Source organism: Chiloscyllium plagiosum, unplaced genomic scaffold (genome assembly GCF_037043375.1).
Source record: "Chiloscyllium plagiosum isolate Xiang-an unplaced genomic scaffold, Cpla_swu_hap1 HiC_scaffold_35, whole genome shotgun sequence".
NCBI classification, from domain to species: domain Eukaryota; kingdom Metazoa; phylum Chordata; class Chondrichthyes; order Orectolobiformes; family Hemiscylliidae; genus Chiloscyllium; species Chiloscyllium plagiosum.
Window position 1 is genome coordinate 55,533,042 of NW_028270173.1, and position 19,996 is coordinate 55,553,037.

Sequence of the window (19,996 nt, forward strand, 5' to 3'; positions counted from 1 at the left end):
AGCCCTTCATCAGGAGTAAAGGCAGAGGCTGTGAAGGGTGAAGAGATAAGCTAGGGGAGGGTGGGGGTGGGGAGAAAGTAGTACAGAATACAATAGGTGAGTGGGGGAGGGGATGAAGGTGATAGGTCAGGGAGGAGGGTGGAGTGAATAGGTGGAAAAGAAGATAGGCAGGTAGGACAAGTCATGGGGACAGTGCTGAGCTGGAAGTTTGGAACTAGGGTGAGGTGTGGGAAGGGGAAATGAGAAAACTGTTGAAGTCCACATTGATGCCCTGGGGTTGAAGTGTTCCGAGGCGGAAGATGAGGCGTTCTTCCTCCAGGTGTCTGGTGGTGAGGGAAGCAAATGTGGCTGTGGTAGCGAGTTTGTTTCACGACACGGTTGAAGAGCTTCAGGGCAGAGGAAATGACCTGGGAGTTGCAGTGGGAGAGGGACTCCCTGAGATTCTTGTAGAGAGAGGAGGAAAACCTCTTCAAGGCAGGCATCCTTGCAAGAGGATTCGCAGTCGGGTTAAAATCAACAAGGTAAAAACAATGACTGCAGATGCTGGAAACCAGATTCTGGAATACGATGTGGCCCGCTCCAATCGAAAAGATGAAAGACTCAGCAGCAATTTCGGTTTGTTCAAAATATCGTTTTTGTTGCATGACACTGAGATCGTTTTCTGTCAATTCTGTGTCTTATGATCCTGTTCCACAGAAGGAGCAGTGCTCTGAAAGCTAGTACTTCCTAATAAACCTGTTGGACTATAACCTGATGTTGTGCGATTTGTAACTTTGTTCATCAAGAATAGTTTCTGTAAACCCCCAGCGCCACAGCCACCTGCAGCCGGGATGATAGTTATCACCAAAACGTCAGAGAGAGACCCCACTGGGCCCTTGTTCTATTCTGTGCGATTCTATGATATTGTGAGAATTGTGATCACCCACAGATCACCCAGGAACCTGGGAAACACTCACCTTGGTGTTGGATAAGAGTTGCCTGAGTGATCACGTGTTTTGTAAGGAGGGGGAAATTAGACCTGATCAATCACCACACGGTCTTTGTATGGGATCATCTGCCTGGACTGCACACGGAACAACACGTTTCCACTGTCGGAGCAAATTCCTGCAGATGCTGGGACCTGGACTGGAAACAACAAATCCTGGTCAGACAGCATCCATGGAGAGAGAGCAAGGGAACGGTATGAGTCTACATGAGGCAACTTAGATACATGTGACAATAATAAATCAAATCGAGCTTGCATCTCACGCACACACACACACACACGTGCACACACACAGACACAGACACACGCACACATGCACACACACACACAGACACACACACACACACGTGCACACACACAGACACAGACACACACACACACACATGCACACACACACACAGACACACACACACACGTGCACACACACACACGCAGACACACACACAGACACAGACACACACAGACAGACACACACACACGTGCACACAGACACACACACACAAACACACAGACACACACATGCACAGACACACACACACACGTGCACACAGACAGACACACGCACACACAGACACACACACACACAGACACACGCACACACACACACACACAGACACACACAGACACACACACACTATGTAAAAGGCAGATGAATTCATGTCACTTCCATAACAAGACAATCCCTATTCCATGGGATTCCTTCCACAGTTATGTGTTGGATTATCCATGTACAGTATCTGTTCCACATTCGGTTGCCCTGCTGCTGAATTCTGCAGCAACCCAACATTTTACTGCATTAAGGTGAACGGTCTGTGTGACCATCCTGCTTTCCCATTCTAATCTCACACTGTGACACGCCCCAGCGTTAAACCCAGCTGCTCCCTGCGCCCTGCTGCTGAGGATTCCTTGACAGAGGTAAAAAAGGCCTTCCTCAGGTTGTGGCGCTGGGTTATGTGACAACACGGTTTCCACACAATTAGTAGGTGACAAAATGACTTCCACACAGGAGCTGGGGGAGGTTCAGACAAGGGCTTCTACAGCAGCTGGGCCTTTGGAGAAAAAGCATTCCTGATGCATTGCCTGGTCCAAAGCAGACCCATCTCAATCCTTCTGGTCACATGGAGGATGCTGCAAGGCCCCCTAACCAGAGGCCAATACAAACCCAGCAGTTGGAGACAGCTGCTCGGGCAGGAATACAAAGCAGCCCAATAGAAGGCCTCCTGCCAGCTCCGAGTACAGAAACAGGGCAGGCCCAAGGGAGAGCAGCTGGAGCTGTCATGGATGCAGCTTCTGGCCAGCAGCTCCCCAGGGAGGAGTTCTCAGCTGCTGGGCATGTCTCTGGGACAGGAGGGGGGCAGGAAATGGGCACAGGAGGAGATACAGGAGGCATGAGGGTGGCAGCTCTAACTGGGCAAGTCGGCTTTATCTGCCCCCACTCCTGCCCTGTGAGAGTGACCCTCAGGCACTGATGAGAAGGTGAATTTTTACTGTTTCACTTTGGGGAAATGTTTTATTTAAGGAGTGTCCTATTACTAAATTTTCAACGGTCCCTGTTCTGTTGGAGTCCTTATTTTATTTATAGATTGGCCTGGAATAATTTCAAATTGTACAAAACAATTTTTATTGACATGTAACTATCAGTCATTGCAACAGTTTACAAAGTAGAGAAACTGCTCATTAATATAAATGATCTGAAAGGTTTTGATCTGAGCAGATGAAGTTGACGTTGTTCAGCAATATCTCCCACAAACATCCTGCAAAGTCTATTTGCTGCTGAACTAAAATGTCCCTTGTTTCCCTCTCCATCTCCACTGCTCTTCTCTCTGATTTCCTGGGGGAGGGAGAGGGATTTTCTCCTTCTCAATGTCCAAATCCAACAGCCCCCAGCTGCTCTCGAGCTGCCCTGGCAGCTGCAGGCCGGGTTTCCTCAGCTGCTCCATGAGGCCTGGCTCCAGTCACATCCATGTTGGGAGCCTCCATTTCATCGGTTTCTGGCCCCATATGGTCTGTGGGCTGAAGGCTCAGTGCTTCCTGCAGGGGAACCTTGTACAATGTGCACCAGACCCACACAATCCTTCAGACATAAACCAGTCAGTTGGTGCAGTGGCTCAGTGGTTAGTTCTGCTGCCTCACAGCACCAGGGATCTGGGCTGAATTCCAGCCCCTAGGAACTGTGTGTGTGGAGTTTGCACGTTCTCCTTGTGTCTATGTGGGTTTCCTGTGGGTGCTCCAGTTTCCTCCCACAGTCTAAAGGTGTGCAGGTTAGATGGATTGGCCATGGGAAATGCAGGGTTACACAGTCAGTCTGGGTGGGATGCTTGTTGGAGAGATGGTGTGGAGTTTTTGTCCCTGTCCTTGTCCCTGTCCCTGTCCCTGTACTGCAATTCCCAACAAGTGGGATCAGTTACAATTGTCCCCAAGCAACACTGAACCAGGAATGTATGGGATATAGGTAAAGCAGTGTTACTTCTGCAATCATAATTTCTTATGCAAGGTAAATGAACTCACACCAGTGTATAATTGTTTCAGCCAAGAGCTGAGTTAACAAGAATGAAAACGATGTGAAGTAAATACATAATTGTTTTTGTATTGGCTAAAATGTACATGCAAGAATGAAATGTGCCTGCAAACAATGGTAAATGTCACAGACAAATAGAGAAGGTGCTGTGCGGGGAGCAGGTGTAGGTTAAGCTAGATATGCCTGTCCAAAAGGTTACAAGCATCTGTTTGCCGCTTCTGCAAAAACAAAACAGACCACAATCAAGAGGTCATAAGGTTCAGTATGGGCAAAGAATGGAAGGAAATCTTGCTTTAGCAAGCAAGGAAGCAGCTGGCAGTGAAGGAGGATATACGCTGAAAATACACTATAGAGGGTGAAATACTGCTGCTTCAGATCTTGTCTCGGACTGAAATTATTGAAGTGAGTGGGTTCTATTTCCCACAATTGGGGGCTTGTCCGGGATATCTTCCATCGCTGGAAGGGAGAGGCTGTCCCTGGACACTGAGAAGACGCGTCCCGGTTGAGGAGCGGTCTCGTGCCTTGGGGTAGTGGTCAGAATCCTTGACAGGAGACATCTGAACCACACAGTGGGGAGAGTAAAGCCGGCTCTGAATACGGAAAATGGCCAGGCAACTCCGTGCACAGACCAAGGTAGGAAAATTGACTTTTAAGTAGTGCCTTGGTGGCTGGGATTGAGTTCTAGCAGTTAATAAGGGACTAACGAAGAAACTCAATATGGGCTGCACCGAGGGTAAGGAAAGAGCCTCTGAGGATACAAAAGGAAATGGAAATGGAGACGGGGTCCCTGACAACATCCCTCCAGAAAGTCCTTTGGGAGGGATGTTCCCCAAAGTTTGATTGAGGTTAGAGTCTCCTGGGTTTGATTGGGGTTTCAGTTAGAATTGCCTTGGAGACTGGGAGTGTGATACCTGTCAAATTAAGGGGCTGGCAGGTTGACCACTCTGGGAGGTAAAGGAAGCAACAATGAGGCGCCTGGGATAAAGGGTAAAGAAGTCCCAGAAGACATCCCTCCAGAAAGTCCACACTTGGGACGGATGTTGAAAAATTGGTCAAGGGGAAAAGGTAGGAAAAAGATGATTAAATATTGTTGCTTTGTGAGGACTAAGGAGTCCATTCTTCGTCCCACTGTCTTCTGGCCAAAGTACGGGTCGGACGAAGACTGGGTTTGTAACTATTTGAATCTATATGTCAATGGAAAACAGCCTTACAGTGAGGAGGGATCAGATAATGCTTCAAGTCAGACGGGCTAGTGGCTGAAGGGCTACTGAGGGTACACTTTGTAACTAAGTCATGGCCAGACATCCAGAAAGATATTCAAAAGATAGAGGGGTGAAGCGAGAAGCCTCTAGAGGAGTTGTTATGGGAAGCTCAGAAAGTGCCTGTGAGATACGGTGCGTGTGAGTGTGTGTGTGTGAGGGAGAGAGAGAGCTGTACAGCTGGTAGAAAGTTTAACCCTTTGTGATTCGGTTTGAATGCACATTTGTTTGTTGGTGATTGAATGTTTGTGCTTTGTTCCCAGGAGCTTGAGTTCCAGGACTGTTTTGAATCTGATTTCTATTATGGAAATTTAACATGATTTCTTTTAAGGTTAAGGATTTTACAGTGATTCTGAAATAAAATGTTAACTCCTGTTCTTTTTACAGGTCATGACTGCCTTACTATCAGTTTCTAACTAATCTCTTTTATCCTTACATAAAAGCGATTTATGGAGGACAGTTGAAGTTTCAGTTCAACATTAGATTGTAATTTAAAAAATCCTATGGTTAATATCTGTGACATTGGATTCGGCCATTGTTCATGCATTAGAAGTTTTTTTAACGTGAATAGACAAATCCTTTTAAGGCAGCTCCAGTTATTTCACAACCTATAGCATTGTAATTGGTCAGGACTACTTAAGAAAACTAATTTTGGTTCTAAATTAAGGGACTAAAACTGGGTAATTATAGTGGATTTCAAAGTTGGGAACTGTATGCATTTTACAGTTTAAATATTGAATACTGAATAAATGAATTTATAATATATAAATATATATTTACAAGTAAGGTTCCAAAATGTATAGTTAGGAACAGGCTTTAAAGTTAGACAAGCATCAATTGATGAGTTGGTATTTGAGATTACAGGGAGAAAGAGGCTCCTGCTATTCGAAGTGACAGGGTGAAGTTATAGGGAGCAGAGGCTTCCTGGTGTTTGAGGTTACAGGGAGCAAGAAATATTGTAATGTTTCTTTTAAAAAATCAAGGTCTAAACAAAACATTGGGTGATGAGGAATGGCCATGACGTGGCCCTAAAGCTGTTCAGTTGGTTAAATGGGCTCAGCAATTGATCTGGCAACGTAACATGAGAAGCAGAAACAGAAGGCAAAAATAATGCTTGCCCACGGTTGATGAGGTAATAAAGAAAAGGACAAAACTAAAAGGAGAAGGAAACCGGAATGGTGGTGGGCAGCATGTTGAACATAAAGGGAGGAGAAGGGATCGGGGAGGAGATGTGAAGGGGTCTGGTGGACAGGAACAAGGATCGAAGTGCGCAATTACAGTTTTTAAAATGTTTTAGTCACTTGTTGCATTTTCACCCTGAATGATATAATATATAACTAATATTTAATATTTATAATAAATCAATTGTGCTAGCCTGAATCAATATTAATTGGCAGGATTCCTTCACACATTCTCAGTGACCTGTCATATTGATTCATGGTTAATTTAAAACGTGACTGCATTAATTCATTGTTAATTAAAGAATGGAAAGCTACATCACTGGCCGGAGTGTGTGCAGGCAGTGACAGCAACAGCCTTATTGGTAGAGGAGAGTTGGAAATGTACATCAGGGAGAGCCTTAATAGCCAGCACCCCACATCAGGTACGGACCATACTAAATCAGAAAGCAGGACAATGGCTCACAGACTCTCGGATCTTGAAATATGAGACAAGCTTAATAGAGCAGAATGACCTTGTGTTAGTCACAGACAGTTGCTTGAATCCAGCTGCATTTCTGTGGTGGGGGTTGGGGGGGGGGCGGTAGGATGGCCCTTGGCAATCCAGAACATGACTGCCTTGATATTACTAAATATCCAACTAAAGTGTGAATGGACCTAAGAGAGGTACCGTTGCATACGGGAGCTTGGTTGTTTATCGATGGGTCCTCCCGGGTGATTGAGGGTAAAAGGCATTATGGATATGCTGTAGTAGACGGGATAGGGGGAAGCGTTATCGAGGCTGAAAGACTGCCTGGTGGCTGGTCAGACCGGGCTTGTGAACTCTATGCCCTAGAAAGAGCTCTCAGAGACATGGGTTTCTCAGGGGCAGGAATGGTTGCAGGATGTTCCAGGGTTTAGACCATTTAAAAAGAATAGGGAGGGGGGACAAAGAGGAGGGGTGTAGCACTACTAATCAGAGAGGGTATTACAGCTACAGAAGCTTCCATTGTCGAGGAAGATCTGCCTACCGAGTCAGTATGGGTGGAAATTAGGAACAGCAAGGGAGCAGTCACCTCATTAGGGGTTTACTACAGGCCACCCAACAGCAGCAGGGAGATGGAAGAAAGCATAGCTCGGCAGATTTTGGAAAAGTGTGGACGTAGTAGGGTTGTTGTAATGGGTGACTTTAACTTTCCCAATATTGATTGGAACCTCCTTCGAGCAGAAGATTTGAATGGAGCTGTTTTTGTAAGGTGTGTTCAGGAGGGTTTCCTAACTCAGTACGTTGACAGGCCGATGAGGGGAGAGGCCATTCTAGACTTGGTGCTCGGAAACGAGCCGGGGCAGGTATCAGATCTTGTGGTCGGAGAGCATTTTGGTGATAGTGACCACAACTGCCTCACATTCTACATAGCTATGGAGAAGGAGAGGATTAGGCAAAATGGGAGAATATTTAATTGGGGAAGAGGAAACTGTGATGCGGTTAGACATGAGTTAGGAAGCATGGATTGGGAGCAATTGTTCCATGGTAAAGGCACTACAGACATGTGGAGACTGTTTAAGGAACAGTTGTTGCAAGTGATGACTAAATATGTCCTTCTGAGACAGGCAAGAAGTGGTAAGATAAAGGAACCTTGGATGACGAGAGCGGTGGAGCTTACATAAGGTGGAGGAAGCTAGGGTCAAGCTCAGCTCTAGAGGATTACAGGCAGGCGAGGAAGGAGCTCAAAAATAGTCTGAGGAGAGCCAGGAGAGGGCACGAGAAAGGCTTGGCAGAACAGATTAGGGAGAACACAAAGGCATTTTACACTTACGTGAGGAATAAGAGAATGGTCAAAGAAAGAGTAGGGCCGATCAGGGATAGCATAGGGAACTTGTGTATAGAGTCTGAGGAGGTAGGGGAAGCCCTAAATGAGTTTTTTGCTTCTGTCTTTATGAAAGAAACGAACTTTGTAGTGAATGAAACCTTTGAAGAGCAGGTGTGCATACTGGAATGGATAGAGATAGAGGAAGCTGATGTGTTGAAAATTTTGTCAAACATTAAGATTGACAAGTCGCCAGGCCCGGACCAGATTTGTCCTCGGCTGCTTTGGGAAACGAGAAATGCAATTGCTTCGCCACTTGCGAAGATCTTTTCATCCTCGCTCTCCACTGGAGTCGTACCTGAGGACTGGAGAGAGGCAAATGTAACTCCTCTCTTCAAGAAAGGAAATAGGGAAATCCCCGGCAATTACAGACCAGTAAGTCTCAGGTCTGTCGTCTGCAAGGTGTTAGAAAGGATTCTGAGGGATAGGATTTATGACCATCTGGAAGAGCATAGCTTGATTAAATGCAGTTAACACGGCTTTGTGAGGGGCAGGTCACAAACCTTATTGAGTTCTTTGAGGATGTGACTAGAAAAGTTGATGAGGGTCGAGCTGTGGATGTGGTGTATATGGACTTCAGCAAGTCATTTGATAAGGTTCCCCATGGTAGGCTCATTCAGAAGGTCAGGAGGAATGGGATACAGGGGAACTTAGCTGTCTGGATACAGAATTGGCTGGCCAACAGAAGACAGCGAGTGGTAGTAGAAGGAAAGTATTCTGCCTGGAAGTCAGTAGTGCGTGGTGTTCCACAGGGCTCTGTCCTTGGGCCTCTATTGTTTGTAATTTTTCTTAATGACTTGGATGAGGAGATTGAAGGATGGGTCAGCAAGTTTGCAGATGACACAAAGGTTGGTGGTGTCGTTGACAGTATAGAGGGCTGTTGTGACATTGACAGGATGCAGAGATGGGCTGAGAGGTGGCAGATGGAGTTCAACCTGGATAAATGCGAGGTGATGCATTTTGGAAGGTTGAATTTGAAAGCTGAGTACAGGATTAAGGATGGGATTCTTGGCAGTGTGGAGGAACAGAGGGATCTTGGTGTGCAGGTACATAGATCCCTTAAAATGGCCACCCAAGTGGACAGGGTTGTTAAGAAAGCATATGGTGTTTTGGCTTTCATTAACAGGGGGATTGAGTTTAAGAGTCATGAGACCTTGTTGCAGCTCTATAAAACTTTGGTTAGACCGCACTCGGAATATGGCGTCCACTCCTTGTCGCCCTATTATAGGAAAGATGTGGATGCTTTGGAGAGGGTTCAGAGGAGGTTTACCAGGATGCTGCCTGAACTGGAGGGCTTATCTTATGAAGAGAGGTTGTCTGAGCTCGGACTTTTTTCATTGGAGAAAAGGAGGAGGAGGAGAGGGGACCTAATTGAGGTATACAAGATAATGAGAGGCATAGATAGAGTCAATAGCCAGAGACTATTTCCCAGGGCAGAAATGACTAACATGAGGGGTAATAGTTTTAAGCTGGTTGGAGAAAAGTATAGAGGGGATGTCAGAGGTGGGTTCTTTACACAAAGAGTTGTGAGAGCATGGAATGCGTTGCCAGCAGCAGTTGTGAAAGTAAGGTCATTAGGGACATTTAAGAGACTCCTGGACATGCATATGGTCACAGAAATTTGAGGGTGCATACATGAGGTTCAGTGGTCGGCACAACATCGTGGGCTGAAGGGCCTGTTCTGTGCTGTACTGTTCTATGTTCTATGTTCTATGTTCTAAGCTTAGAAGTCAAGGAAGGAACAGTGTACACAGACTCCAAATACGCGTTTGGAGTGGTACATACCTTCAGAAGAGGACTGATAAATAGCAGAGGAAAAGAACTAGCACATGAGGAATTGATAAAACAAGTGCTGGATTACCTGTTACTCCTGAGAGAAATAGCGGTAGTTCATATAAATGGACATCAGAAGGGGAATGAGCCAGAAGTAAGGGGAAATAGACTGGCTGATGAGGTAGCTAAGGAAGCAGCCCTGAATACACAGGGAGCAGTGATACACTCCCTAATACCTACAATTCCAGATCTCCAGGGTACCCCGTTGTTTACTGCAAAGGAGGGAAAGGTACTAAAAGATTTAGGAGCTGCAAAGACAGCAGATGGGCGCTGGATGTTACCCGATGGGAGGGAAATGTTGAATAAAATGATGATGCGAGAGATTATGGCTGCACGGTGACACAATGGTAAGCACTGCTGCCTCACAGTACCAGAGACCCGGGTTCAATTCCAGCCCCAGATAACTGTCTGTGTGGAGTTTGCACATTCTCCCTGTGTCTGCATGGGTTTCCTCCAAGTGCTCCAGTTTCATCCTACAGTCCAAAAATATGCAGGTTAGGTGAATTGACCCACAGTATTCAGGGATGTGTAAGTTAAGTGTATTAGTCAGGGGTAAATGGAGGGGAAATGGGTCTGGGTGGGTTCCTCCTCAGAGGGTTGTTGGGCTGAAGGGCCTGTTTCCATACTGTAGGGAATCTAATCTCATTACATGGAGCATTGGCATTGTTCCTTCCCCCTTCATTTATACATCCAGTCTTGTGATCAATGATTGACATCCCTATGAACAGCACTAGGTTCCCGATTACCTGTGGGCCTCTGGCTCGGTCTCTTTGCTCTGTACATCCTTGCTTACTATGATTTGCCTGTACAGCTTGTAAGCAAAGCTTTTCACTGTACTTCAGGACATGGTAACGCATCAATCAATCATGATGCTGACCGGACATCATTATCATCAGACCATTAATCTACATTTTAAAGTTAGTGTTTATGCTCTCTTTTAAATGTTTCCCAGATTTGCTTATCTTGAAGGGCTGCTCAAATTCTGTTATTCATTGTATCTAATGCAATCCCTATCAAATTCTGTTGCTCATCTTATATTTCTCACTGTCCAAGTCATGGGAGGTACAAAAGGAGGTTAGTTCTTGCTAATTATTTGCAAGATTCATAATAGTATTTTGACTATAGAGTTAGTTATATGTAAAGTTTTGTTTTCACACTTACTGTTGGCATTCTTTAGCTCATGAATTGTGAGCAGTTCCTGTCCCACCTGACCTTGAATGCTCAGTTAGACACTCCCCTCTATCCTGCAGCTGCATTATAACTCATTCTCGCCACATGAAATGTACTGCCCCTACTCTGACTAACATTTACCTAATAAGACAATACCTTTTTCATTAATAAGACTAAAGCTCAATCACTTTCACAGCTCAATCAACTTGCCAGATCTCCTACGTTTTTATGAGACATAATCCCAAATTTAGGAGAAAGTGAGGACTGCAGGTGCTGGAGATCAGAGTCGAAGAGTGTGGTGCTGGAAAAGCACAGCCAGTCAGGCAGCATCCCAGGAGCAGGAGAGTCAAGCAGAATTTCGAGCATAATTTCTTCATCAGGAATAATCCCACCTTTATCGTTTATCTCTGTTATTGTGGGATCCTATTTTTATTTTTCATGCTTGCTACAAACATCAAGCTGTCTGTTTTCATACATCTCTTACCAAACTGTATCTTATAGGCATTATTTTTACACAACTTCCTGGATATTAATTGGTAAGATTCTTTGTTCAAAGTGGACCCTGTTACCTTGGGATAACTCCTTTTCAAAGCTACCATTGTCCTAACATGTGACCTCACTTTAATGCAGCATCAGGCAAGTGAATACTCTTACTGCAGTTATATTAATGCCAACGGGTGACCATAATGTGCCACCTCTGACCAAGGGCTGCCCCATTAACAGATAAAACATTTCTTATTCCAAATTCTGAGTTCAAATTGGATATCTTCCAAAATGTTTATCTATGTTTTGAGTACAAGCGACAACACCTTTCCACGATATCTTTTCTGCACCGCATATAAAAAAACACACTTGTTAAACTTTCCGATGAAGTGGGTTTGAGAGTTTTGAACCTGTGATGCTTTTGGATAACTCCTTGTTTTTGTACAGATTTCAGCTGAGTTTATGGGGTACTCTTGTTGTAAATGTCTTGGGAACTCCCTGTGAATACAATCCAATTTTCACAGGCTTTAACTTCTCTGACATAAAGAGACATGATGATCTCTTCCTTAACTGTGCCTAATGGCCCTACACCTTGGTGCACCCCGTCCTGCCTCTAGGGAACTGCTCTTAAAATCCGAAAGCTCTTTCACAAAATGTGAGAGGAGGAAGGTCTTTGGGGAATTCAAAGCTAAAGGGCATAATTTTAAAGTGGGAGGAGAAAGATTTAAAAGGGACCTGAAGGGCACGTTTGGAATTAACTGCCAGAGGATGATGTCGATATTGATACAGTCACAACATTTAAAAACACATTTTCAACAGATACATAAGTAGGAAAGGTTTCGAGAGATATGGGCCAAACACAGCAAATTGAGACTAATTTAGTTCAGGAAACTTGGCCAGCATGGACGGGTTAGTCCGAAGGTTTTTGTTTCTGTGCTGCATGGCCCCACTGACATCGACCTTCAGGGTCACCTTGCCCCCATTTGTTACTCCACATTCTGAAGGGGTCTACCATATCAGTGTTGCCTCTTTCCAATTATGCATACTTTCCCAGGAAGGGCAGAGCAACAGCTGCTGGGACATGGGGGTTATGTGTGTCAAATGTAACCAGTGTAGGGAGGACAAACAGACAGACAGACAGAATGGAGAGGAGACCTCACCTACCTTTTCTTCAAATATTGTTGGGAGAGGTTGACATTATTACATATTCCCAGGGGTCATGTCGAAGTATCCCTCACTGGAAAAATCCTACATGGAGAAAATATCTACTGTATGAAACCCAGAGCAATCCGGATAGATTCTCTTCTCAAAAACCTTCCAGTCGACCAGCATACCTTTCCCCATCTTCTTCACAGTTACCCTCGAATGTATTCCAGCTACTCCACTGGCCTGGAGCTTGAGTGCTTGCTCTGATTGACTGGACATTGAATTGGTGTTCAGCTGAAGCCAGCATAAAGATACACCAATTGCACCTCAGCTCAAATGATGATCTCCCAAAGTTCAATCACGATCCAGTAATGCTCTTGAGACCCTGTGATGATTCTCAACTCAGAACTTACACTTGATCTTAGACAAAAAGCCAAGAATCAATTGAAACACTAATTCAAGATTGCAATTCACAACCAACAAGACCCACATTTGTAATTCAGGAGCCTTTTGCATCTCTAAACCTTTATTCATGTGTAAGTATCTGACTTTGTGTCAGTATGTGGCCGTGTGTGTATGTGTGTCTGTGAACATATCTCTGTGTATCAAATAAGATCTTTATTCACAGATCCATGCTGATGATACCCAGTCAGAGTATTATCAGTCAGGTGCCCAATTAACCCATAATTTATAATAAATTCTCACATTTACTTTAACCCTAATGTGAGGCAAAAAGGTCTGTCATTCCCTGTGTCTCTCTTGCAACTTTTTTTGTCTTATTGGATTGCATTTACCACCTTCCAATCCATGGGAATCATCAAATATTTCTACAAGCACCTCCCTCAACAGTGTGGACCTGAGATGTAAAGCATTAAGCCTCCATAATTTCAGCAGCTTTATCTGACTAAATCAAATCCCCTTCAGCTCTTCATTCTCCCTAATCATTCAGATCTATATTCATTAAATATGAGCACAAAGTAATCATTTACCTTCTCTGTCATTTCTGTATTCCCCAATACAAATTATTCAGACAGTCCTTTTAGTTAACCTCGTTTCATTTTGGTTAAATGCTTTCCTTTTATGCATCTATAAAAGCAATTACAGTACTGTGTTTTTGCGACATACCTCTCATATTCTATTCCCCATACTCCCTTTCTTCGTCCTACTTTGTATTCTGTGAACTTCCCAAGAATTCCTGATATTCCTGACAACATTATGGATCTTTTCTTTTAACCATATGGAATTCTCAACTTTCTTTGTTGGTCATGGTTGATTGACCTTTCATGAGTTTTTGTTCTTTGAAAAATGCATTCTTGCTGTACGTCATGCAACTGTTACCGAAAACTATTCATTATTGTATAGAAACATTTGTTTTATTGTACTTTCACAATTCACCTCAAACAATTTGAGCTTAATGCCTTTATCATTTCCCCTATTCAAATTTAACACCCTTCCTAAACTTGGAATATTCAGTTCCCAGGGCTGGTTATGATGCAACTATTGTTTCTGGAATGGCAATTTTATATCCTTTATTATTGCCTCTAAGTTGTTTACCTTCTTGCAAATGCTGTGTGCATTCAGATGAAGTGCCCTGAGCTTTCTAATTTTAAAACTTGCTGTTTTCCCTGCCTTCCTGTCTCCCTGGCATCTTTTGACTTCCTGGTGCTATCGTTACTTCCTTGCAATTTGGGTTCACCTCAGCTTGTCAGGAGGATGGGAACTTATTTTTTAATTCCATTCCAACAGCACAAGCACATCTCTATGCAAGGATATCAGTTCTGGTCACAAAAAGTCTTACCTATCCAAGAATGAAGTTGAATTGCTCTGAAGTCTGATACCTTCCCAGAGGGTTGTAAATCGGTTGAATTCCTTGCCCAGTAAAGTAGTTGATGCTACTTCAGTAAATATTTTTAAGCGAAGATAGATTTTTTTTGAAAATAAAGGAATTAAGGGACACAGTCAGAGGGCGGGTAAGTGGAGCTGATGCCATGAAAAGCTCAGCCATGATCTTATTGAAGGGTGGAGCAGGTTTGAAGGGGCAGGCAGCCCACTCCTGCTCCTAGTTCTTATGCTCTTATGCCCTCCCTTTACACCAGTTCTCTCGGCATATATTGAAACACTGGACCTTTCTGTTTACAAGCTCACTTCTTACTTTGGATTGTTCAATGTTCCTATTCCATAGTCAGCAGAGACTTCATGTTACAATGATCACCATCCAATGTATCATTCCCTATAACATGTCGCCCTCCTCATTCCAAAGAGCAATATCTCCTCTCTTGTTAAACTGGAATTATGACATTATGGAAAGCGTTTTGAGCACACTCTTAGAGCTATTGCACTTTCCTGTTCTTTATAATCACCAGTTTTCCTAACTTGGTCCTGAATTAATTGATTTCACCACTCTTCCCCCATTCGCAGTTCACACCATATAATGGCTGACTCGTTGCTCAGCAGTCCCTGTGGTGTAGAAAACCACTATCCAAACCACAGGAGAACAGCGCACAGACACAGTGCCACCCTGCAGTTGGAGCATGTGCAGTGCAAGCTAATGGCCATGGGTGGAGCTATCTTTTCTCTACCTGCAGGCGATGTGGATGTGGGAACAAGGAAGAGAGGATTAGAGGTGGAGGGTGGACAGGGAATGGTTCTAAGCATTAAGAAAATGATTGCAAACCTGCAAATTCAGTGTTCATAATTCAGGGCTGGAATTCCAGGTATTTGGCCAAATGTCAGTGACGAAGCCGTGATATATTTCCAAGTCAGGATGATGGTGTTCTCATTTGTCTTCTGCCTTTGACCTCCTAGATGGTAGTCATTGTAGGTTTGAAAGGTGGTGTTTCAGGATCATTGGTGAGTTTCTGATGTGCACCCCCCCCCACCACTGTGGATGGCGCACACTGCTCCTATTGAGCACCCGTGCTTGAAGGAATGCATATTTGTGAATGTGGTACCAATCAAGCGGGCTGTTTTCACCTGCATGGTGTTAAACTTCTTATGTGTTGTTGTCTTGGCAAGTGTCAAATATTCCATCATACTCCTGACTTGTGCATTTAGATGGTGGACTGTCTTGGCGGAGTTAGGACGTGAGTTAATCACCACAGAATTCCTCTTGTAACTGTGAGCTTGTGAATTGGTGAGTGGGAAAACCTTGGAAGTTAACTCTAAGTTCAGCTCGGCCACAGCTGTGGTGGTGGAATCCTCAACCAAGAGCCCACTGGTCCCAGCACAGGCCCAGGCCCAGGCCCATGACTGGCTCCAGCTCAGACACGCCTGCAGGATAGCCAGTTGTGGCAGTGGAGACCTCGCCAATTTCCAGCATCGGGAAGGGTAGCCAAACCGAATCACAACCACGCTGGCAAGTAGGAACCAAACCCTTCGCCAGCGTTAAACTGGACAAAATTCCAAATCTTTGGTTTAGTTTCTTGCTTTTTTTTTGTTCTTTTCAAAAGACGTTGAAGAGTGGAAACTCTTTACACTGACATTGTATTCCAATACATGTAACAATAAATCTAATCTAATCTAATCTGAAAATTAGTTAATAAAATCTAGTCAAATTTGAATTTAGTATTGAATGACAATTTACGATAGAAGTTTGGTTTATCTCAGTCTTAGTCAAGGATATATTTGCTATGTTATGAAGAACAACTTTTTGTAGTTAATTAAATAGCTATCTAGAAGTGTTCTCTTGCCAGCAGTGCCACATCATCTCTGCAAAATTTCAACAAGTATTTAAAAAAAGACCTCCCTGAACAATTGAATGATAGCAGCTGATCACTGAGAGCATTTTGAAATAGAGTGTGAGAATGGAAACATGGTGGGTGAGAGAATTCAATGCAGTGAGGGCAGAAATACAATTCTAATCCTTAACATAAAAGGAGTGGACCAAAGAGAGAGGAGTGACAGAGATGAGCAGTGGGATATGCGTGCTGAAGACTGGAAACATTATTTAGGTGATCAAATGGGTGAGTGGTGAGTGGATTTTGTTTCTTTTTCACATTATTTGTAAACAGAGACAGAATGGTGTCACATAAAAATATGCTAGATGAAAAGAAAAGCACATAATGTCGAGGATAATACATTGGCATGATTACAGGACTGGCTAAATAACAGGAAACTGAGAGTTGGGAGATGTAATTTTACATCAGCACATGGTAGATATTGGAGGGTGAAAGGAGCAGTGATGAAGAGCAGGACAATGAAAGTACTGAAGGTCCGAGTGATCTTAGTGTGCACATCCGTAGAGCCTGAAGGTAGCAAGGCAGATAGATGGTAATTGAGAAAGCATATAGTATACTAGCCTTTAACTGCTTTTTTTCCAGAGGGGTCATAAAGTCAGAGGTTCTGATATGTCTGGGTTTATCTACTTGAGAATGTTTTAAGTCTTTCTTTTAAAACACATGTACAATGAAAGGAGAGTGGCTATTTCTTCCAATACTGGGTTGTATTTTGTTTGGTTTTAAGAACCTGTTATGTTTGCAGCTGCTGATCAAGCTTTAGCTGGGAACCCAGAGAAGCTGTCCGACCCAAAGAAACAGCTCCATTCTGATCCTCTCTCCCCCTCTCAGATATCTCCCCTGTAAGAACCTGTGTTTGATTCTACCGTTTTTGCCAAGGGGATGTTTGTGGGGATTTGGCAAGTATTTGGAACAGCATCATTAAGTCGTAGTGGAGTCGATTGGGTTTTCAGGTAAATTATGTTATTCTGTATTCTGGTTTCTTTTGTTCATGTATAAATAACTTTTATTTTGTTTAAAACAGTGTGATTGGCCAGCTGCATCACTCCTGGAATATCCACTCTACACTTGCGTCAAATAACTAGAAAAGTTAGGATCTGGGCTGCTTTCTTGAAATGCTTTGAGGGGGTCTGGCCTGGTCTATAATACTGGTTAGTCCACAACTGAGTACTCTGTGCAGTTCTGTTCATCACTCTATAGGATGGATGTGCTTGCAGTCTAAATGCTTTCTTTTATTCGCTCATGGGACTTAAGCATTACTAGCTAGGCTGACATTTATTGCCCATTCTGACTTTCCCTTGAGAAGATGGAGGTGAGCTGATTTCTTGAACTGCTCCAGTCCGTGTGCTGTACCTTAATCCTTTTGGGTGGAAATTCCAGGATTTTGGAAGGGCATTCCAGGATTTTGATCCAGAACACTGAAGGAACAACATCACAGGACAGTGAACAGCTTGGAGGGGAATTTGCTGGTGTTCCCATGTTTCTGTTGTAGGGGCACCATGGTAATTAAGAAAGATGGACTTTTTCATTGCAAGGCAGATAAAGTATCAAAGCAGAGGTGCCTTGCTGCAACTGCATTGGGCATTGGTGAGATCTTCAGTCAAACTTGTCCATGCTGACCAAAGACAGCACCTTTCAAACCCATGACCACTTCCATCTAGAAGGACAAGTAAGATCCCTCTCATTCTTCAGAACTCAACTAACTATAGCTCCAACTCCACTTGCTTAATGCTTTCTCATCAGTCACGGGGCTCATCCCAGGAATTACCTGAGTAAGTCTTCTCTGAAGAAGGAGAGGGGATTCTACTGGCATGTACAAATTCCTGAGGGACTTGTCAGGCTGAATGTTGAGAGGGTGTTTAACCTTGCATGACAATCTAGACCCAGGGCAAATGATTCGATAATAAGGAATCTGATTAAGATGAGAAGGAATTCCATCCCTCAGAAGATCATTACTATTTGAAATTCTTAACCCCAGTGTGATGGAAGTTGGGTTATTAAACATATTCAAGTCTAAGTTAAAATATTGATTGACAACTGTCATGTACCATCATGATAATGTGCTGAAAATAAAGCCTTGCTTTTTGTGGAGTTGCATGAAAAGTTTAAGGTTTTAAAAAGTGTGCAAAATTCCCCAATTTTTCAGACTTTCAGACCCACGTTGGTCGAAAACACAGATCAGCTTTCTGTGCTGTGTTAGGATTACTCCTACTAATACACACGCGCACAAAAAAAGGAAAGGAGAAATTAGGTTGTTGGCAGAGAAAAACTGGGAGGACAGTTCCTCTTCATGGGTTACTGTGATGATCTTGATAATTCTTATGCTGGTCAGAACTTATTTTTCAATCATCTTTCTCCGGATGCTCCTAATAGGTTGCAAGGGACACACAATGCCTGGTTCACAGATAAAAGGTCTCTACCTAATCAATTGAAAGTACAACACCAGCTGAAGGAAATGTTGCCTTGTACTCTTCAGGTTTGCAATGAGTTTTGATTGCACATAACAGACAGACAGCTGCTGAAGTCGGGAGAACTGAACTCCTCTCTCTCTTTCTGTAACTTATTCCCAGTTTGAAACTGTACTGTTGGGTCTTTTTCCAGCCTCTGAGCTGCCATGGAGCTGATGCCTGTCTCTCCACCCTACCACCATCACCATTTTCAAATTCAATACTGTACTTGAACCTATCTAACTCCCTTTTCCATAAAAGTCTGAAACTCATTCCATCAGATGAAAAGTTTCAGCACTCAGCTCAATGGCAGAGCTGGTGCATCTCCTGCAGTGGGTAGAGTTGCCAACTTACTCTCTTTTCTGTGCCACTGAGGATAGTCAGAGCTCCTTGTTATTTTTCTTTCCCATTACCTTAAATCTGTGTTCCCTGGTTGTCATCAAATTGCAAAGAACAAAGAGAGATTGAGAAATGTACACTATTAGAGATGGATTTCCAGATCTTAGATCTTTTGCAACTAAAGGCAATTCAATCAATATTCCACCAATATTTAATGCTCAGGCATTGCATAATATGCTGAAGGTCAGAATAAGAGATTTTATTCACTTTCTGTTCCAATCTATGTTATCAGATATTCACAGGTTTTTTTGGCTCTTCAGAATTTGGAAATTTCTGAAAACAGAGACATTTCTTCAAAGAGTTTCAATTTGTACTCATCAGGACACACACAAGAATATCAAAAGAATATAGATATTTCTCCACCAGAAAAGTGTGCTTATTCTTTGGGACAAGATGATTGATTCACTGAGCCATTGCCATAAAAAGAGAAGATATATAGACTCCTCAATATCTCAGCTACTTTAAGAAAAAGTGAGGTTAAACATATTAATTTTGGTTGCAGAGAAGGGATCCCAACATATGGATGTGTCTTCTATCAAGGGTCAATCAACCACATTATGAGCTTATGTGACGACCTCAAGTTTTGTTTTCAAATGATACTCCCAGTACACTCAAGATTGTTCAGCAAATGTCTGATTGTTGAAGAGATTGAACAATAGATGTTTTGTTTCGGGTTTTGCAGGCTTAGGTTGGTTAATTATGGTCTGCATTCTGCTGTTATGAACCAAGGAACATACTGATTGAGTCAATCAGCCTATCAGTGGGATATATTGCCACATATTTAGCATCACACTGACATGGAAATTTATACAAAGCATTGCTCAGTTGTGTGGGAGGCAGAATATCTTTTTGTATTTCCTAAGGAAAATCCTGTTTGTGTAGAATACCACTCACATTGCCACTGCACAGTAACAGAGGGACTGGGCTTGCTTAGTCTTTGAGATGTTTAAATCTACTGTTAAATGTGATTCTCTGATTAGTCTGCTCTTGCTGTAGT